This window comes from Perognathus longimembris, chromosome 6 (assembly GCF_023159225.1).
Source record: "Perognathus longimembris pacificus isolate PPM17 chromosome 6, ASM2315922v1, whole genome shotgun sequence".
Taxonomy (NCBI): Eukaryota; Metazoa; Chordata; class Mammalia; order Rodentia; family Heteromyidae; genus Perognathus; species Perognathus longimembris.
The window spans coordinates 38050001-38069390 of NC_063166.1; the positions used below are offsets into that span (position 1 = coordinate 38050001).

General features: G+C 40.4%; 1 protein-coding gene and 1 long non-coding RNA gene across 3 annotated transcripts in view; both read right to left on the reverse strand.

Moving 5' to 3' along the window:
- Fars2 (phenylalanyl-tRNA synthetase 2, mitochondrial) overlaps window positions 1-19390 on the reverse strand; it is a 367213-nt gene that overhangs the window by 93754 nt on the left and 254069 nt on the right. The window lies entirely within an intron of this gene.
- On the reverse strand, window positions 17339-19171 carry LOC125353110. The gene is made up of 2 exons (XR_007211267.1): window positions 18429-19171; window positions 17339-18100 (listed from the first exon to the last, which is right to left on the reverse strand). It is a non-coding gene; the product is annotated as an uncharacterized LOC125353110 (long non-coding RNA).

Sequence of the window (19390 nt, forward strand, 5' to 3'; positions counted from 1 at the left end):
TAGATCTATGTAAAAGATATGCTCAAGAAGAAAATCTAAGCAAACTCACAAAAATATTTCTCCTTTTCTTTTTTATTCAATGCAAAAGATGTTTACATCTAGTTGAGAAAGATGACTACTTAAGAGGTTAGTCCAATAGAAGCTTTCACAGTAAAAGAATTCAGAGATGAATAGGAGCCACCACACAGCATGGACAGATGACTGTTAAGGAAGGTTGAACAACTGGTTAAAAACTCACCCCCAGCCAACTTCACCAGGGCCCATATCCAATGATGGCCTTTATACTGTTTTGCTTCTCAGCTCAGCCCTTATCTCCATCAAAGGCTCTCCAATACCAAAACTTACTTCATAGAACAGAAGCTCCCTAGCAGAAACTCTAAGGCCTTCTGTGGCCTAACAGTGAGGCTTGCAGTATCTGGACCCACCCTGTTCTGCCTGCCCCCAGTTCTTGCTTTCCTTTGTCTTTGGATATAGAGATGTCTTACTCTCTCAGGAAGGCTACACTAACGTGTATGTCAACTCTACCATGGAGCCAACCTCTCCTACTCTCAACTTCTCCATCCTTCTACCTTCTTCTTCTTTTTTTCTTTTAATATGTAGCCCAGGCTGGCCTTGAACTTGTGAATCTCCTGTTTCAGCCTTCTAAGTGCTGGGATTACAGGCTTTGTGCTTTCACTTACTTTTAAATACACTGAAGTTTATCATGTTTTTATGAAACATCTTTAGACCCATCTCCCCCGTCAATTTTGACCTTATATTTTCTCCTCCCTGCCCCCTCGTGTGTGTGTGTGTGTGTGTGTGTGTGTGTGTGTGTGTGTGTGTGTGTGTGTGTGTGTACTGGAGCATGAACTCAGAGCCTGGGCACTGTCCTTTAGCTTTTCTGCAAAAAGCTGGTGCTCTACCACTTGAGCCACAACTCCACTTTGGACTTTTTGCAGGTTAACAGGAGGTAAGAGTCTCACAGACTTTTCTGCCTGGCTGGCTTAGAAGGGTGATCCTCTGGTTTCAGCCTTCTAAGTAGCTAGAATTTCAGGCATGAGCTACCAGTGCCCAACTCTTCTCTCTTCTGTCTACTCTCCTGTCTTCTGCCCTCCCCTTTCCCTTCCCTCTACCTTCCTCATTGTCACCCTCCCTCCCTAGCCCCTGACCCCTTGTCCTGGAGTTTGGACTCAGGGCTTAGAACTGTTAGTAAAAAAAAAAAAAAAAAAAAAAAAAAAAAGGCAGTCCTGGGCCTTGAACTCAGGACCTGAGCACTGTCCCTGGCTTCTTTTTGCTCAAGTTTAGCACTCTGCCACTTGAGCCACAGCACCACTTCTGGCCTTTTCTATATATGTGGTGCTGAGGAATCTAACCCAGGGCTTCATGTATACGAGGCACGTACTCTTGCCACTAGGCCATATTCCCAGCCCGACTCAATTTTTTACTTCAAGGTTAGCACTCTACCACTTGAGCCACAGCTTCACTTCCAGCTTTTTTGGAGGTTAATTGGAGATAAGAATCTCACAGACCTCCCTGATCGGGCTGGTTCTGAACCTCAATCCTCACATCTCAGCTTCCTAAGTAGTTAGGATTACAGGCATAAGCTCATTGGCACCTGGCTTCTCTCCTCTCAAGTTGATACTCACTACCTCCATTTCCTCTCCTTTCATTTTTTTCTAGGTCTACTCTAATTTTGCTTTCACCTTTTCAACAACGATCATTTCCAAGTATGGTCACTGATAACTACTATAGTACTAAACACAATGCTTTCTCTTCATTATTCTATCAGTCTTTTGGTAGTGGCTTTTCTCGTCACCTTGAAGTCTCTTTTCCTCCTGGCTTCCATGACTCACAAGCCTTGCCTCAGTCATACTTCTTGGGCACTCTCATATTGGACTTGAATTCATTGTGTTCTACCTGAAACTAAATGCTCAGGTTTCTCAAGACTCGCCCCAGGCCCTGTGCTTCATTCTCCTTGTCCTTTATGCCTTCAATTTCAGACACATTCCAAATGAAAATGGTCTGTAAATTCCAGTTCCAAACTTGTTCCAAATAATTTTAAACTACCTGTATAACATGTTACCACAGGATTTTCTTTCAGCCTCAAGGTCTACATGTTCTAATTCAAATCTCAGCCAGTTGTGTCCTTCTAACAATGACTGACAGCACAGGCAATTAGTTTCACCAGCCAAATATTTGGTGTCATTCCTCATATTCAACTAAATGGAAAATTCTAGATAGGTTAGGTTTTATTTGACCATCAGATCCATTGACTTAGCTCCATTCCCTCAACACAGCCTTAGTTGGAACCACTATTGTGTCTTGCATCTCTGTAGTGGCTTTTTTCCTGGCACAGTTGCCTCTATAACTCATTGAAAACTAAATCTGATTATGTCATCCCTGCTATAGTCTAGGTAAGTACTTTCCAAATGCTCAAGTGTTAAAAGCTTAGCCTTAGTGCTATTGGGGGTAGTAGAACCTTTAAGAGGTGAAGACTACTAGAAGGAACTTAGGTAACTGGGGTGTGTCCTCCAAGGAGATTGTGGGAAACTAGTCTCTTTCTTTCTCTGTTTTCCATCAGGTGAGCAGTGTCTTCTATCACATGCTCCTGCTATGATGTATTGCCTCAACACAGGTTCAAAAGCAATGGGGCCAAGTTATCATGAGACTATGTCAAAAAACAAACCTTTTCTTCTTTGAGCTGATTATCTCATGTATCTGCTTCAAGTATTCCAGGGTTTCCTGTCAACTAGATAAAGTAGCATCTAGATTAAGTGGCAGATCTTTACCAGTTTGGCCTGACTTTATACCTCCACCCACTCTAGCCTTCTATGATAATCTCTTCTAGACACACTGGCCTTCTTTCTAGGCCTCTTGTGCATCAAGGTTTCTTCCTGACAGAGGCAGTTCCTCAGCTTTGAATGCTCTTCTCTCTCCTACCTCACACTCAACCTAGACTCCATTGTTTCCTCTTCTTAAGCATATGGTAACAACATTTTCCCAAGTAGGTGCTACTTGATTACATTTTGTTTCTCCCTCAAGTACAGACCATAAACTCTTGGGGAATATCAGCATGTCTGTCATTGCTCTGAAGTCTACCCAAGTCCCTGGCACCCCAGAGACAACTAAATAAACACATGAATGGACTCATGAAGAAGGGAACACTAAAATGTGCAGTAGGGAGCAAGGGACAGCTTTCTATTTGTGCTCAATGCCTGGGCACAAAACTGGGTTCACCAGGGCTGGGGATATAGCCTAGTGGCAAGAGTGCCTGCCTCGGTATACCCGAGGCCCTAGGTTCGATTCCCCAGCACCACATATACAGAAAACGGCCAGAAGCGGCGCTGTGGCTCAAGTGGCAGAGTGCTAGCCTTGAGCGGGAAGAAGCCAGGGACAGTGCTTAGGCCCTGAGTCCAAGGCCCAGGGCTGGCCAAAAAAAAAAAAAAAAAAAACAAACTGGGTTCACCTATAAGAAGTGATTCTTTAAGACACAAACTAAGAAAGTGAAAGAAAAGGAGAAAGGCAATGAGGCAGAATTTCCAACCTGCTTTAAAATGCAAATGCCCCTGGGACAGGGTATTGTATTTCTCACAATGAGTTCACTCTACTGACTAACACAGAAAAGACCTATTAGAAACCCCAGGAGGATTCAGCAGGAATAAAACTGTGGCTTCCACAAACCCTGCCATATTTATATGTTAGCTTCTCAGTTCCTTGTCCTTTAGGTGCCTGACTCCTTCAACTAGACTATAAATTACTTAAAGGTGATTTCCTGCTGGTACATAGCATTTAAATGACCTCAAGGTCCAGCATAGCTCGGGCAATCATAAGTGTTTTTAATAAATGACTCAATAGAAAGAAACATAAATGAATGGATAAAAGCAAAGAATGGCACTTAAAGCAAATATGGCCAGGTACCAGTGGCTTAAATCTATAATTCTAGCTACCCAAGAGGCTGAGATTTGCGAATCACAATTCAGAGCCAGCCTTATCTCTAATTAACCAGCAAAAAGCTGGAAGTAGAGGCATGAGCAAAGTGGTAGAGTGTCAGCAGTGAGCAAGAAAGCCAAGAGAGAACAAAGCAAATGTAATTCGCCTTACAACTGTGTGGAAGGACAAAATGAAGTAGTATTTAACAAGTCTTTTTCACTACCTCCCACTCCAGTGGAAAGGCATGAACAACTGAAGGGTCTGGAAACTGGAAGACAATTCTGTAATGGGCTTGCTCAACTGTGATTTCCTCACAGGATGGTAGGGCTTTTTCATTTGTCCTCGAGAGGAAATGTGAGTTCTCTGCTCTTCTTCCTTAGTTACTGATTGAACAGAAGTCTAAGTTGTATTAGTCTTGTCAGGAAAAAGCTTGTCTCTCTGGACTTAAAATGAGACAGTATAACTAGGTAACTTCATAGATCTTTCTCCTGGCTCTAATACTTGATGAATTCATAATGAGCCATGTGAATAAGCAGAGAAAAGCTGGGAACATCCTGTGCCTAAACAATTAATCAGAATGGACAAAAATGACTAAAAAAACCACATCTACATAGTGTAATCACTTTAGGCATTGCTAATAAGGACCATAAAGAATAAAGAACATCTGATCCAATACAAGTACATTTCACAGAAGTCCCCCAATATATTTCCAAGTTCTGTAGGCAAGAATCATGAAACTCTGGAGATTAAGAACAGCACTGTTGGGTCACCTGGCAGTAAAGGAGAAAGTAATTCAAATACAATATAACCCAAATGAGAAATTGGATATGAACATATATCAAATATTTTTTCTATTAGAGTCTATAAAAAGGGGATTAGACAATTTGAAATAAATTACTCAATAACTTGGTTTTATCTTGAGGGAAAATACTTCCTTTTCCCTAATATTTATCTTTTTGAAAATTTCTATGACTGAAATCCAGTCATACTATTTTTTTAACTAATAATTTCTAATTTGAAAAAATCAGTTTTTATTTTGTTTTGTTTTTTGTGGGGTTTTTGGTGGTACTGAGTTTTGAATTCAGGACTTCATGCTTGCCAGGCAAGCAATCTATTACTGAACACTCTTCCATCAGAAGATTTCAGTTCTTCAATGGAAAATTTTTTGACAGTTTTCCTTCAGTTTATATAGTATATACCATTTTCTTAAAGAGGGAGAGTACATGTAGATATGTGCTATAGTTAATGTAGTCAGGGCATGTGCATACAAACTTGGGTGTATGTATGTTAACTAGACACATACACTTTCAGTGGTCTTAGAAGGATACAGATAGCAGACTGGTCTTGCATGCTATTGTGGATTAATTACCTGGGATGAAACCTTTGAAAGATGTGTAAATGCTTTCCAATCTCTGCCAGGCAACAACAACAATAACAACAATAATAGAAGTGATAACCACCAACATCTACTGAGCTACTACTTTGGACCAGACTAAGTGCTCTTTATCTACTCTTCCCACAAGTGGGAGAAAGGCATTATGTATCTTATCCCTCATTGCACAAAGGTGGAAACTTCAGTGAAGTAACTTGTCTAGAGCAATGTGGCAGGGATATGGTAAAACAAGTCTTAAGTCTGGGCAGCCTGCCTTCGAAGCCCACACAATGAGCCAGCTCAGTACTGCTTGTTCACAAACTAAATGTGGATTGAAAAGTAAAAGCTATAAAACTGACCATCAGTTAACAAAAATGGTTCTGTTCTATCTTTCAGAACTCTGCTTTCCAGAACTGTTGAATCTAAGTCTCACAAAGTTCATAGTTATAAACCTCAATGGATTACTGATAAGATAAAGCTCCTGAAACCTTCCTTAGTAAAAGCAGAGATACTAGAATAGGCCTTCAAGACTAGTATCTGAGTTGCTACCTTCTAATATCCTAATGGTTTAAACTCTGGGTCCTGGGTTAAGCAGATGTCAGTAATGGTAGGAACAGGAGGGCAGAAACTTGCATTTTCCCAGCCCTAAATTTTTGCTCCCATTTCCTGGTTTGAGCCTGACTGAGAAGTCTGTTCAGGGCAGCAGACAGAGTGAAGAAGTGCCAACAAGCCATCCTTAACCTTGATTCATCCAGGAGTATTTAAGCTCATGGACCCTCAGTAACATAATTTTGAGGAACTAGTAGACAAACAATTGTGAAGTACAAACTCTGTATTTTCTTAAGTACCATCCCACAAAAAAAAGAGGATAAAAATGGTGTCTGAAAAGAATTTAAGTTTTTCCAGATTATACTTTTGTACATTATTATACACATTACGTACACATATACACACATGCATTTTTACATGGTTCTTGTTCATATACCAGGATGTCCTTGAACTATTAGTTCTCTTGCCTCAACCTACTGAGTGCTGGGATTACAGGTGTACACCACACCTAGCTACACATTATGCATACATGTTACACATAAGTACATATAAAATTTAGTATCTGTAAAGGATCTTTGTAATATTAAAGTATCTGTCAGAACGCAGTAGTAGGACACTCACTGGATCACCAATGTGTACATGATAAGATTGGCATTTTACAGATATTTCATTCTCATTAGGGTACATCACATGGATGATTAAACAGTGACAGCAGGGAAGGGCAAAGAGAAACATGCCACTGGTCTAGAGTTTATTTAAACATGTCATTGCAAACACTAGAATTTAAGAAACAGTCAACTATGCTGAAGCTCAATCACATTATTATCCAGCTTGTTTCCTTTTACCTCCAAATGCCTTCAGTGGACAGGGCTCCCTGACAAGAGGAGAGACTGGAGTGAGTTATACAGAAACATAGGGGGACAGGACTCAGAGTGTCCAGGGCAGGGAAGAGCAATGATTCTCTTCACTGATACAACTGAGAGCTCCAGAGCAGGAATGTGAAAGTAAAAACACACAACCCTGGGGCAGTCCTCTTTCTCATTTGTTCTGTAGTTTGGAGGGAAATGGAGAATTTCCAAGAAAAATAGACACAGCCAGAGAAACAGAGTGTATGTTTCATCTCATCTGTGGAAGTTAGACCTAAAATATAAATATATATGAAAATACAGTGCCATACAAATACACGATCAAGTTGACCTTGATAAACACAGTGGTGGGCTTCCATGGTGTAACCCCTTTAAACAATGAAGAAATAATTAAACATGCATTAGACACATAAATGGACCTCTTAAATTGAAACTCCTAGTTGAAGATAATAAAAATACTTTTAAAAAGGAAAATAGATGAGTTGGGTTTTTTTCCCCCTAGTGTTAATGACTCCTATCTAATACACCTGGAATTTAATTCCCATTTACAATTCACAACCACTGCTAAGACAACTTGTTCCTGAATAATTTTAAAGAACTAATAAATTTTCTAAAATTTCTTAATTTATGACAGGTTGGATAAACTATGCTGGAAATTTGGTCTATAAATGCTGAGAGACAGAGAAGGGGAAAAGAAACAGATATCTGACTTTTAAAAATGTTTAATTAGCCAAAGTCTATATGGAGCTTCTGTTTAGATCTAGTGACACTTCTCACTCACTGGTGATGTCATGGATTTGTCAGAGACCTCATGGTACCGCAGACACTGCCAACATGAGCACCCAGCCAAACAACTGTGCCACCTTACTCATTGTTAATGCTATGTGTACACAGGAAATACTGAACATGAGGTCAAACCACAGCAAACAAGAAGTAGCTTGTCTTTTATCCGTGCTGTTTTCTGCACATCCATGAACGTGAGACTTTGTTTTGTGCAGTGACGTATTCTAGGTACACATAGATACTGAATGGAAAATGAAAGAGTGAACGGAGGCTGGAAATGCCTTAATTTTGTAAGTATAACAGCACCAATTCCTAGGATCTAATGCATTTCAATCTCTTCTTGAGCTCTGAAATGGGATCTCGTCTCCTAACTTTTGTGGCTGCCACTTGCATCTTCTATTGTCCTCTCCAAAATGAATTGTACAAAGACAAGGGCTAAATCTGTCTTATTATCACCAAATACACTACAGTCAGTCCAAAGGCTTCCAAATAGCAGATGCTCAGTAAATATCAATGGATCTGAATCAGTAAATGAGCTTTTGTTGTGTGGAAAAGTAATAATAAAATTCCTTCCAGTATAACTAATGTGAGCTAAAAAGGAAAACAAAAACACACAAGAAACTTTTTTTTCCTAACCTGTTTTAGAGTAGTAGGGTTTGTTTAATTAAAAAAAGATCTCTTGCATTATTGAGCAGATGATTATAGTATATCATTATTCTCTTTAAAAATTCATAGCTTGTATATAATAGGAAGAAGTGAAGGTTGACCATTCTTAATTCACAAATGTAAAATGTCTGTGTGCCAGTTGCTTACATCTGTAATTCTAGATATTCTGAAACTAATGTTGAGAGGGTCCTGAAGGAAGCCCAAGCAGGAACGTTCACCAGAATCTTTCTCAATGGAGGGGACATGGAGGTGCACACTTCATCCCAGCATGTATGGGAAACCAGAAACAGGTGGCTTGTGGTCCAGGTGTATGCCTGGGCAGGAATCAAAGTCTGATCTCAAGAACAGCCAGTGCAAGAAAAGTGAGAAGTATAAATCAGTGGTGGAGTGCTAGTACTGAAAAAAGAATGCAAAATGTACCAAAATATTTTGAGTTAGCAACATCATGCCATAAGTAGAGAATTCTATACCTTGACCACATGGGAGGAGATATAGTCAAAACAGAAGCAAACCAAAAACAGTATAGAAAATTGCTTTCAGACTTTGCACATAAGGTATAAATAAAGCATAAATTACTTTGTTGTAGATTTTGGGCCCTACCCAAGTGATCTCATTATACACATATGTAAATATTTCAAAATTCAAAATAATTTTGTCCCCAAATATTTCAAGTTAGAGATAGCTAATCTGTATTGTAAAATAGTAAGAGATACGTCAACAAGAAGATACAGGTTCATCAATGTCTGAGGGTCTGCCAAAAATGAAAAGCTCTTTAAAATAAATTTCTCAAAAAACAAACACTTGATGGTAATATATATGTATATGGATATATGGGTAGATTTACTAATTAATAGGCATCCCTTATCTTTGAAGAGAGATAAAAATAAAATGGCATATTGCATTGAACAAGTGGCATATGGCATTCTTTATAAATATGCAGCCTTGGTTTCTTCCTTTTCTCTCAGATATACAAAAATCCTAAACTGCCTTTCAAGACATTGACCTCTTGCCCTTCAGAGTGCTAAATGTGCCCCTTTGGGTTCTTGGGCACAATAATTTCCCCAAAGACTGCCTGAGGGAAGCCCATTGTTCACTATCAGCAAGAAGGCCACCATGTTCTAGATACTGAGAATGTGGCCAGATGCCTTCCTGGTCCCTTCCACTAGCACTGAAGTGTTCCTGACTATACTAACAACACTCTCACTCTGGCCACTGTCTGTGTCTCAGTCAGATGCCCACTAAGGCCCCACAAATGCCAATGAACACTCATCAAAGGTCTCTATTCACCCATCTCCTTCAGTGTTTTCTTTCAGTAGGTTGGCAACTGAAGCTGAAAGAAAATTGCAGCCTCACACTGGTTTTTGATTCCAGTGCAGGATATGAACTCATTCTTAAAAGAAAGAGAAAGAAGGGAAATACTCCAGGAAGATAGAACAGACATAATAGTTCTGCAATGTATTCATTCCTTTCTCAGATTTAGTTCTCATTTTTATCTAAGTTATACTTATAGTTTCAGGGTCAACTAGAATTATTTCTGAAGGACAGAGATCCCATTCCTTTTGCTAACTGTCAGCACCCCAGGGGCAATTTGTGTTCTATAGGTATTGCTGAATCTTGCTTTGAGACACTTCCTACTGCTCTTTTTTGGTTTTGTTTTTCTCATTTTAGGCACCATGGTGGTGCTTTCCTTAACAATGGGAATGCATTATGAGAAAGTCATTTTGTTGTGGAACTAATGTGGCTGTGACATCACTGACTGAGATGTGACATGCCCTGTAAAGGTATATATTACCTCTTCATGAAAAAGAGCTCTTCTATACCTCATCTATACCTTCTATACCTCAGCTCTTCTATACCTCATTCTTCACACCCTTACCACCTCATGTACACACCCTGCCTTCCCAGTGCTGGCATACTGGACTTTCGTTAGACAGGATTTCTTTCCCTTTCTGTATAACTCTTTGCCTCCTCTGGCTGTAACCAGGAGAATGCACTGGAGTGTCACTTGCTTTGTGTCCCCCACTGGGAGGAGGGGGATAGGGGAGGTATGAGTGCATACTGCCTAATTTCAGTTTAGTCATGTCCTAGCCTCGTCATTATCAAGCCTCAAGTGTATCAATTCCTCCATTTGAAAGAAGAGGATAATGATTGCCTATCTGACAGGGCTACTGATAGGATTTTATTGTTAACATATTATATACTTGGAATTGTGCCTGACACAGTTGAATATTCAATAAATGTAAGTGCTGAGGATTGTTACTTCATTTTAAATTATTCTTTGCTTGTGCTTTCTGACCTGCTGTGGTCTGCACAAATCCTACTCTGGACCCCATGTAGCTGCTGCTTCAGGCGGCCTCTCCCTTTCTCTGGGTTTCTACCTCAGGGCCTTGTCATAGATTACTTTTCACGAAACACTTACTTTTGGCGTTCTCTAAAGGAGAGAGCTCTAGACTTCAAGATGAACATTTGTTGGTTCATGGGCTGAGTCGCTCTGTTGCCACCCAGCAACAGAGAGGACATGCGGGATTCTGGTCCTCAGACCTATTTTCAACGGACAGTTTTACATTAGCTCTCTCTTTATTCCAATTCCCCAGCACACTGGTGCTGTTTATTTCTGAATCTTGGAGGGAACAGTTAAAGTGAGGTCTGTAGGTTGGTGGGTTGCTTCTTGGATCTCCTCACTGACAACTTGGATTTCAGTTTTCTGATGTCTCTAAATTATGTTGCTGATGCCACCCCTCATTTAAGCACTATTTTTTTAGGGGGAGGGTTAGTTGTGGGGCTTGAACTTAGGGCTTGGGCATTGTCCCCGAACATTTTTGCTCAAGGCTAGTACTCTACTACTTTGAGCCACAGTGCCACTTCTGGTTTTCTGGTGGTTCATTGGAAATAAAAGTCTCACAGACTTTTCTGCCCAGGCTGGCTTCAAACTGCAAGCCTCCTGAGTAGCTAGGATTATAGGTATGAGCCACCAGTACCTGGCTAAGCACTAACTTATGCATGAAAAAAAAACCCAGCATCGGTACTGTAATAATAAATGAAGATAACTAAGGTTAATGCTTGTGTTCAATCTGCAATCTACCATCAAAGTCTATTAACCTTACCTCTCTCTGTAAAGAAAACTGAGGTGCTTTGGAGAGCACAAGTAATTTGTTCAAGCTTGCAAAGTCTGATCCCAGTGTCCAGCCCCGTCCACCAGAAAACAATGCCTCTCTGCGGAATGTAAGTGTCTCCAGTAGATACTGTCTACTGGAGATGTATCCTACTTGGAAATCAAGGCTGGGGTAAATCATCAGACCATTAAGACACATGTGAGTCTTTCAGATTACTTGGCTACATTACTGTATTCCCTACCTTCCTGAATGCCTTGGTATTTTTCAGTACAAATTTTACCCAAACCTAGGCTTCAGACCCCTGCCTTTCCTTTGAACATGTTTCTAACAGTGGAAAAAAATGTAGTTCTCTTCTTCTGGACCCATTGAGAAATCTAAGACTCTTCTCAGAAAAAGTCTGAACTAATTAATCAATCAATTAATTTATTTTTTACCAAGATAATCAACAAAAGGGATACTTTAGGACTCCTTCACCAACAGCTACTGGCTTTATCTCATGAGCAGCCTATATTGCATCTGTCCAACTTGTCTAGTACAGCCCAGTGGATTAGGCTACAGGTGCTGGGATTCAAATCCCAGCATTGTCCCTTAATACTTGTGTGGACTTTGGACAGGTTACTTAAGTTCCTTGATTTCTCAGATATACAACAATAGCTATGATATTCATTTTTATGGATTTATTATCTATTCAATTGAGATATTCTATGTAAAGAATTAAGTGTATCTGATCTGGTGCCAGGCAGGGCAAACAGCACAGCTATACTGTATCATGTTACTGGGACTGAAACAGCAGCTGGCACACACAGCTTCTGCTTTGCAACTAAGTCTCTGGGGTCCCTAGAAGCTGGCCTCAAGGTTTCCAGGGTTGTTTCCAACCATTCATTTTTTTCCAAGTAATGATATTGAGGACAGGGACTCTGGTTATGTAAAAGTTTAAAAGAGCGAGATGATGCAAGCTACTTTAAGGATACCGGAGATACATGGTCTATTTATATTTTTTATGGTGAAGACATAAATAGAAAAAAAAAACACAGCACCCAAAGAAATGTTTCTTAAAATATACATAAGACATGGGTGAGAGAGAGATGCACAGAACAAACAGATGCTAACTAAATACCTTGTCACTTCAGCCATAACTCTGCAAGACTCATGAATTCAAAGGAGACTTACTAGAAGCCATTGTGATTGCAAATATTAACTCTCTTTCAGACTGGGGTATAGGGTGTTTTGGTGACATTTTAAAATAAGCCATTTTGTAATAAGTTTATCAAAATAGAATAAGGCAGAGTTCCTATATCCTAGCTTTGATGAATGATCCACAGATACATATACATATGAATACACATATACAAAACCATGCAGCTTTATATGGCATTCATATATTAATAACTATTGTACCTAACAGGTTCTAGGTGTAGTTTGTGCTCAGGATGAGCTGTGAGGGCAAAATTCTCATCTCCATGTAATATTTGTTACTGAAGGGGAGAAACCAATAACGCTCATACACAATGTTCTGATGCAAACTTTTTATTTTATTTTTTTGCCGGTCCTGAGGCTTGAAGTCAGGGCCTAGGCTCTATTCCTATGCCTCTCTATGCTCAAGGCTAGCACTCTACCACTTGAGCTACAGCACCACTTCTGGCTTTTCTGAGTAGTTTACTGGAGATAAGAGTCTCATGGAGTTCCTATTTTGGCTGGCTATGAACTACAATCCTCAGATCTCAGCCTCCTAAGTAGCTAGGATTGTAGGCGTGAGCCACCAGTGCTGGCTTCTGCAAACTTTTATAAAGAAAATTATCATGATTAGAGTGGTAAAACGCCTTTAATCTCAGCACTCCAGAGAAAGAGGCAGGAGAATAGCAAGTTCCAGGCCAGCCTTCTCTACATAATGAGGCCTTGCCTCAACAGAAAAACCCAAAAAACCACAAAAGAAAAAAAAAAGACTTAAATAATGGAGAGAAATAATATTTAAAATACAGACAACTACATTAAAAAAGTTAATCTAGGTTTTGGATTTGAATTATTTGAAGGGTAGAGTGAGAGAGGATAAAAAAGTAAGGCAAAGAACAAAGAAAACGCCAGGAAGGAGATGAAGGCATTCTGGGGCTAACAAAATAAGAATCACCCAGTAATAAATAGACCAGGAACCACAGGGGGAGGGAGGCCACCTTAGGGTCCTACGTAGGGCATACAGCACCCTATGCACACAGCACCCAGGTAGGGAAGGAACAGTGCACAAGAGGAACATGATGGCACAGAGGATTGAAGGCACAGATGGGGAACAAAGGTCACAACACAAGGGCTTGAGGGAGTTTATCTTCTTATATTCTGGGCTAGCATGCACGAGTAGTTTAGTGACAGCTGCGATGGGGCATCAGGTTATAACACTTACCTCGGATGTTCACTCTTATTTGGTACATATGGTTTTCTTGAAAGGAACTTCTTTGATAGTAACATCATATCATATATATTATATTATACATATAGTCTGAGATTTCTCGGACTACAAACACAAATAAACAGCAGTTTATTTGTGCTGGTACTAGGTCATGAACTTAGGACTTGGGCACTGACCTTTAGCTTTTTTGCTCAATTCTGGTGCTTGACCATTTGAGCTGCAGTTCCACTTCTGGGTAGGTAGGAATAGAGGCATAAGCTACTGGCATCAGGCTAACAACAGTGTATTTATTTACACTGAGAACTATGCAAAGGAAACCAGAAGGCAGCGTGGCTAGCACTTTCTATATAATAATTCATTTAATTTTTACAATAATCCAAACAATGTAGAATATGGTATTAAACTTCACTTTTTCAGGCAGGAAACTAAGCCACTGAGAGATTAAAGCACTAGCATGTGAGTTAGTGATGGAAACCTGGATAGTCTAGCTGGATACCTCATGGCTTAGCCATCAGCCTACAAGTTGGCTGTAGGAGCTGATAACAGGGGTGGGAGGTGAGGAGAGAGAATTTAGAAGGTTGTTTGGGTCACAGGTATTGATTATTCTGTGCAAGGTAAAGCACATATTTGCATTCCACCTGGGTTTAATCTTTGTCCTTTTCCAACCTGACCCTTTGGTAGGTACACATCATTGATTTTTTTTTAAACAAATTTTGTTCTGCATAAAGGAAAAGCTTCTCTTACTTTCTGAATGAAGAGGCAGTGAATTGGGACAGTGTGATAGAATGAGTTAAGACATTATCCAGGGTGACATAGAAATCACAGTCAGTCCCTCAACTTTTAGATGATACTAGTCAACATATATTGACTAGCAGGAAGATATCTCCTATGTCCAGGCTGGTAAATGTGTGCGCATGTTCTACCTTTCCTAACTTACAATTTCATTTCCATTTTAATTTGAAAATACAGTTGTTTGTGTTAAACTATAATTGAAATTCTAAGTCTCCCTCTCATCTTCTCAGTCTAGTTTTTGTATGAAAACAGTCAACAAATACATTTTTATTATTTACAATGTGTCAAGTACTATGCTAAGGAGATAGTGATGAACAAGATAATGTTTCATAACAGGGAGGGGAAAAAGGGAGAGAAAGTGGAGAAAGGAAGGAAGGAGGGGGGAGGGAAAGGGGGAGGCACTAAAAAACAAAAAGTCAGTCTATCTCACTACTTGAAATGGGAGAAAGGTGAGCCAGCAAACATGAACAAGTCTACCTTCATCAGATGCAGATGATGGGTACAGCAAACAGATGTAACTAGAGATACTTTCAGGCTACTCTTCCCATCCTCCTGCTTCTAAGTCACAAGCTAGCTGGGGTGGATGAAAAGCAAAGAAGGTAAGGAGGGGCCCATTTCATCTCCTTAGGCTACTCTGGTGAAAATATTTACAAGGTGCTTAACAAAACCCAAGAGTTACAGTACAGAGTCTCACTTGAAACTCTATTGGGCGTTTTGTTTCAAAACCATTCTCTTTTTTGGAGCACAGGGGCTACTGAGATCCAACGCTCTAAGACAAAGACCACAGTCTGGTCATGTTGGAACTGGCAAGACTGTAGTAGCATGACTGATCCCTCACAGGACAAACAGGTGGAAAGGGGGTCCACAGAAGTGAAGTCGCCTGTCAAGAGGTCACACTGCTGGTTAGCAGGAGAGGCACTGCAGCCTGGGCAGTGCCCAGGATCTGTCAGTATCTGTTCCTTCTTGGGCATCAGCTCAGTTCTGCCTTCTTATCCTACTGGAAAATTTATCCTCCTCATCAGACAAACCATGAGACCCTGAAAAAAACAACTTGAGCCTGAAAACAGGATGGCCTGGAATCATCCTCACCTCCAAACTCCATTACATAGAATTGAAACACACACACACACACACACACAAAAACACTCTCTCTTTCTCTCTCTCTCTCACACACACACACCAGCTAAAATGTCTCACTCTTTGAATGAAGTGTGAGACAGCCAACTGCCATGTGACACTAAAAATGGCAGAGCTGAGAAGTCTTTGCTGGAAGGCATCGCTTATTTATCCTGCAGTCTCTGGAAACATGAGGCCTATGCAATTGATCTGAATAGTTCACCCATGCCAATCTTGTGAAGCACCAGGTCAACTGAATGCAGCCAACAACACAGACAAAGGGAGGATTCAAGAGAACCATGCACAACCCCCGCCCCTGCCCAGGCAGGCCCTGATACAGCCACACAAACACCAATTTCATTGTTCATTCATTGCTACACACACACACACACACACACACACACACACACACACACACACACACACACACACACACACACTCTACCGGAGAATGGAGAGGCAGAAAAATGACTGTGGCATAGAACAAAGGAATATCTTGCTCATCTGCTTTTTCATTCTTGTCATTCTGTAATGAATTTGTAAAACCCTGCCCCAGTGTGGGGACAGAGGAGGGGACTGGCATTCATCTCCGCTCCCTTAGGGTTTGTTAATCTTTTTACACTCTCTTCCAAGGCAATATTCAAATCAACCACACTGTTCAATTTACTTCGCTTGTGGCTCTAATTGAATAAATCTAAAGTAACAACAGACACACTGGCCCAGAGCCATGGTCAAATTCCTCCTTGGACACGTGGAGCACATTCTGGTTGTTTTAATTCTGTCTGCAGTCAGGTAAATGCACTTTGTCTAGTCCCTAACTTTGCCCCAGAGATACAATGACTGCCACTCATTGTAGCTTTGCAGGATAATGTGAGAAAAGTATAAGCATCCTTGAAGGTGGGGAAGATGTTCTTCTCCTTATTGGGTAGACAACTTAGAATGTGAAGATGTCCAGTAAAATACAATTTGTTGTCTTAAGTAGCATTTCTTCAGAAACAAAAAAGCTGAGGCCTCTATGGGAGGATTTTTTAGTCAACTTTCTATGTTGTATCTAGGCGAGTCTTCAATGACCCTGAGTATATAGTTGTTCCCATAGTTGTAAATCAATTCAGAGAAGGACTGAAGTAATCAGTTATCAGTCACTCTAGTTTCTCTCAATCCTTCTGCAGAAGACAAAAGCAGTAGGAATACAGGGCCTGGGATGTGGAATATAGGATGAAGCTATAGCAACGTGGTAAGATAAGCAAGCAGTCAATGATAATGAATTTAGAGCAGGAAGATATGTTTAGAGCCTCTGAGCTTGGTGCTTTGGGAAACATCACTGCAGTAAGAATGTTTTAAAGGAAATTCTGTAGCTGCAATGTTGAGAAAGCTTTTAAAATTACCCAAGCAGACCTGGTGGCCTCCTTTCAGCTTATCTCTGAAGACAGGAGTAAAAAGGAACCAACCCACGAAAGCAAGGAAGGGACGTGCCCAGTAGTGGCTGTGCTTTTGTCAGGTTCAAGTGGGAGATTCCTGTTGCTAAATATTCTAAATTAATGTTCTTAAATTAAATTCTTAATATGAAGATGTCTTCATCTCCCTGGTGTGGCCTCACAGCAGGAGGCACCCTAACTAGTATTCCGACCTATCAGTGTGCACTCCTACCCAGGGTTCTCAAGATTTGGAAATGCGTTTTTACGGGCACAGTAACTGCCCCAGCAAACATTCATGTCTTCTCTATAGATACCAAGTGCCTTTGCTACCACATACCACATTGCCCAATCTCCCTATAAAGTGTTTCTTTTTTTTTTCTGGCTCTGGCAGAATTATTCCAAATTTTCTATAACCTTTAAGAGGATGTTGGTGTTCTATCTTGGATGAATAAAAAGCAAATTCAGGTACTGCTTGGGCTTGTAGGCTGAGCCAGGCAGTCCATGCTTGAACACTGGTTCCTAAGTTCCTAAGAAAGTTTTGGTGACCAGTGGCAGGAAATTCTGGTGGACCCAGTCCACTTGGTACCAGAACATCTCTAAATGCCAGTTCATGCCCCATTTTTAAATATAAGGGCAGCATGTGGTAAGTTAACTTAGCATCCCTGCTAACCCTGTCAATCATGCCCCAAATAGCCAGGAAATGATTACCAAATAAACGAATAAGTACCAACATAGCTATGTGGAATAAGCCTTATGCTTATTAAATACCCCATAGCTTGTACATTCTAGCTCCTTTTGAGATTTTCCCCTCTTATATTCATTTTATGCCCCTCTGATCTTACATCTTGTTCTAATCACAGCTTTGAGTAAAACACGTGTACGGTAATTACTCCTCAGTGCACTGTGGTAGGGCTCATTGATTACAAATCATTTTCACAGGGAACACTGTAGAAAGAGTTTTTGATCAAAGCTGGGTTATTATTTGAGTTCTTTGTCTCACCCGCATATGTTTGCTTCCTCTGTCTCTCTGTGTGTGAGTGTGTGTGTGTGTATGTGTGTGTGTGTGTGTGAAGAAAGATTACAAAGAGCTGAAACTGAATTTTGTTTTTGTCTTTTTAAAACTGAATTTTTTTTCTTTCAAATTTTTATTATCAAACTGATGTACAGAGAGGTTACAGTTTCATATGTTAGGCATTGGATACATTTCTTGTACTGTTTGTTACCTTGTCCCTCATACCCGCCTCCCCCCTCCCCCTTACCCTTTCTCCCCCTGAGGTGTTCAGTTCACTTACACCAAATAGTTTTGCAAGTATTGCTATTGTAGTTGTTTGTCTTTTTTTTTACCCTGTGTCTCTCAATTTTGGTATTCCCTTTCAATTTCCTAGTTCCAATACCAGTATACACGGTTTCCAATATACTCAGATAAGATTACAGAGATAGTGTAGGTACTGAATTTTATGTTTTAGAATGGAGCTATTTCCTTAATCTCAAGAAAATATTTCTGGGAAATAATTCTTAATCAAGCTTCTTCCTAGAGCTCATGCCCTGAGCCCCTGAGGTCACTTTGCACTCATCTCTTTGACATGTCAAGACATGGACTGCAGGACAAGACTCAGACCCAAATGAAGCCAGGGAGAACACACCACATTATGGCTGCCCAGTTCGGGGCTGTCAGGACCTAGGGGATTTTTCAGGACATTATATGGCTGTAGAAGGTTTAAGACCTCCAAGGAGTTGACTCCGTGGTCCTGTCTTTCCAGTAAACTGGGCTCTAAAATGATGAACATCTAGAACAGCACAAAACATGTCAGATGTGTCCTTCTCTTCAAGTGTTTATAGCTGTACAAATCTTAGCTGATACTGAAAGGTGACCCCTAAGGTCTGTGACAGAAGCGAGGATAGAGTACAGGGGAGGAAGGTTGATTTTTTTTTTTTGAACCTTTAAAGACAACCATCTCCCATTCTTCTTCCTGAAGTGGTGGGTTAGATTTCCACTCTTAAGAAGAAGATAGGATGTGCTATAATGTCAGTTTTCAGTTCCTGCTTTACATGGGGAAGGAATAACAAGACATTCCAGAAAGCTTTAAAGTAGAGATTTTTTTTTCTCCAGAATAACAGTTCTACATTGGAGGGAGTTATCAGTCCTAATCCAAGTGATCAAAAGATTTAAGTAATGGATAAGTAACTCTTTAAAAATACATATCAGGGGCTGGGGATATAGCCTAGTGGCAAGAGTGCCTGCCTCGGATACATGAGGCGCTAGGTTCGATTCCCCAGCACCACATATACAGAAAACGGCCAGAAGTGGCGCTGTGGCTCAAGTGGCAGAGTGCTAGCCTTGAGCGGGAAGAAGCCAGGGACAGTGCTCAGGCCCTGAGTCCAAGGCCCAGGACTGGCCAAAAAAAAAAAAA